Here is a 3,160-nt window from a genome sequence, read left to right as displayed (position 1 = left end):
CACACTGATCAACAGCCTGTGCCCAATGGATTGCAAGAATCCCTTCTTAAAGAATGCAAAACAAATGTCATAGGATTCGGTGATTTTTTCATTGGGTGTGTTGATTTTTTTTTTTTTTTTAAATTTCAAAATAGATTTAGATGTGGAGGAAAGTCATTGACGTTCCACAGAGAGTTCTCAGAGGTACTCCCTTCATCTTCTCTAACATCTTGTGTAATAGGACACAATGGCTAACACCAAGGAAGTCGCCTGGGTACGATGCTACTCAGGCCTCATCAGCTGCTTCTTCTTCTTCTTCTTCTTCCTCCTCCTCCTCCTCCTCCTCCTCTTCTTCTCCTTCTCCTTCTCCTTCTCCTTCTCCTCCTCCTCCTCCTCTTCCTCCTCCTCCTCCTCCTCCTCCTCCTCTTCTTCTTCTTTTTTTGAGAAGGAAATAACTTTTACTGTACAAGGGTTGAAATGGATGGGAAAGTACAGACGTAGCAGGCAGTCACTGCCCTGATTAGCCTCGTATGCCTTTTCCGACGGCCATGAATGTACCAAAGGTGTCGCCACTCTGCATCATGCTTTTCCCAACGCTGCCCATTAGCTCCTGACCCCGCATTCCGATCCTGAGACAGGAGAAGGTGCCGAACAGCTCCCGGCCGCCATGTCCACGGCAGAACCCATGACAAAGCCCATCTTCACACGGGAAGCAGCTGGGCTGGGACTGCCCGTAGGGACCCACGGCCACCGGCATCTCGTTCGCCGCTGTGTTCGCTGGTCTCACACTGAAAGCTCACCAGCTTTTTTATTAATGACTTTTCTTCCTTCTGGGATTCAGGCTAGGATTCAGGCAGTGGGCAGTCCTTAGGACTCCTATCTGCTCTGGCAAGGCCTTGGCTCTTCTTGTTCATGACCTTGACCCTCCAGAAGGGCATTGGCCATTTATTTAATGAAGGACTCCTGTGTGGGTTGGCTACCGTTTCTTCGCCATCAGGTTGAGGTCTCGTGTGTTAGGTATAGATGCTGATCTCTGAAGTGACATGCCTTCTGTGAGACATGTGGGACCCGTCTTGGAGAAGCTGACCATTTGTGTGGGGAGCATCTTCTGGGCCCCAGGAGCATCTGACTATCATTTCCTATGCAGTGAATACAGACATCAGGGTGCAGCCTCACTACCATGTAAGAGAGTGAGTGGAGGACTCACAATGCTCTAGTTTGCCACTTGGAAGTCTTGTCCTCACAAAGTTAAGTGTTCCCCACTTCATGTGGTCTTTACAGCTCCCCCAACCCCCACTAAGTACAAGATGCCTCACTCTGTCCTGTTTTCCCACTGTGAACTTATCATTTCCCAGCTGTTGCGTGCTTGCCATTTTCTTTGTTACTATTTATCTGACTTTACCTTGTGTGTCCCTATGTGTGTGTGTGGTGTCCATGTAGGGCGCGTGTCTCTGTAATGGGGGTAATGGAGGTAATGCTATATGTCCTGCTCTGTGTCTCTACCTTTTTATTCCCGTGAGACACACTGGCAGCCAGTCCCTTGCCTTAGTTAGGGTTTCTATGGCTGTGAAGAGACATCATGATCACGACTACTCTTATAAAGAAAACATTTAACTGGGGACGGTTCACAGTTTCAGAGGTTCGGCCCATTATCATCATGGTGGTCATGACGGCATGCACACAGACATGGGGCAGGAGAAGGAGCTGAGAGTTCCACAACCTGATCTGTAGGTAGCAGGAGACTGAGAACTGGATAGACCTTGAGCATGCATGAGAGCCCCCCTCAAAGTGACACATTTCCTCTCACAAGGCCACACCTCCTAATGGTGCCACTCCCTGTGGGCCAAGCCTTCAAACACTTGAGTCTGTGGGGCCCTACCTATCTAAACCACCATCCCCTTTCTTCTTGCAGAGATGCTGAACGCAGGCCCTCATGTTAGCCGCGTTTCCCAGTTATAGACAACATAACAAGGACTATGCCTGCATTTACCGTTACTGTCTTCTGGGAGGTTATTTTATTTTATTTATTTAATTTCTTTTTAGAGCAGGTCTTACATATCACAAGCTAACCTTGAACTCTTTACATAGCTGAGGATGACCTTGAACTCAGGCCCCTCCTATTTTCATCCACGAAGTGCTAGGATTATAAGTATGCACCACTGTGCCTGCTAATGTGTTGCTGAGGCTGGAACCCAATGCTCTGTGCAAGCTGAGTGAGCCCTCCCATTCAGCCAATCGCCAGAGTCATGGGACTGTGGGCCTCAGAATGGAAAGTCAGAGGCAAGAGATATAAGCATTGATTTCTTCTCCAATAACCCAGGCAACAGCCAAGTCTGTACTTGAACATCCACACACTCCACACTCCTCCCATTCACCTGCCGCAACTGAGACTGGAGAGCAGACCTCCAGGGTGTGGAAAGTGGACCCCCAGGGGCGGTGAGCAGACCCGCCTCCCAGGAGCCAACCCCCAGGGTGCGGAGAGCAGACCCCCGGGGCGGAGACCAGTTCTTCACAGCTCTCCAGCAGTTTAGCTTGTAGCTCTTGCCTTCCGAGTCTCTCTGGCCTCATCTTTTCTAGCATGTATACACTCCACTGGCTAAGACACTGAGAATGGTCTATTTTTAATATAATCCACATACAGTTGACAGCATAGAATTTAGTATATTTCAAGCTTGCAAAGCCATCACCATCTCTGGTTCCAGAATGTTTTTATTATAAGAGCCCTCACCCCTACCAGCAGCTGTTCCTTTTTGTCTCCTTCTCTGGCCAGTGGTAAGTGCTCCAAGCACGCATTCTGGAAATGTCACCAAATGGAGTCACATGCCCCGGTGAGTGGCTTCTTTCTTGTTTGTACCTTTAAAACCCAAGGTTCATCTATATGGTTGCACAAATTACTTCCCCTCGTTCTTTTTTAAAAGCCACATGTAACCCACTGTTTCTCCGTCACCCTTCAGGTACCACTTCTTTGTGTGGACACATCTAAATTTCTCATAGATTTTGCATAATTCTGGCTCCTAGAGATCCTCTAAGGTTATTCTGAAGGGACTGCCACACGAGTTTCAAAATTATTGAAGTATGGATTTCTGGGGCTGGATGACTTAGTTATTAAGAGCTGCTCTTAAGTGATTAAGGCTGCTCTTCTAGAGGACCTGGGTTCAGTCCCAGCATCCTCTCAGCCTCT

The 3,160-nt window shown here is 48.2% G+C and overlaps 1 pseudogene; it reads right to left on the bottom strand.

The window, feature by feature from the left end:
* Nucleotides 1-499: 499 nt before the first annotated feature.
* LOC148120718 (reactive oxygen species modulator 1 pseudogene) lies at nt 500-752 on the bottom strand (annotated as a pseudogene).
* Between the last annotated feature and the right edge of the window lie 2,408 nt (nt 753-3,160).

This window comes from Myodes glareolus, chromosome 10 (assembly GCF_982192425.1).
Source record: "Myodes glareolus chromosome 10, mMyoGla1.1, whole genome shotgun sequence".
Classification (NCBI taxonomy): Eukaryota; Metazoa; Chordata; class Mammalia; order Rodentia; family Cricetidae; genus Myodes; species Myodes glareolus.
This window is presented reverse-complemented; position numbering and strand designations above follow the sequence as displayed.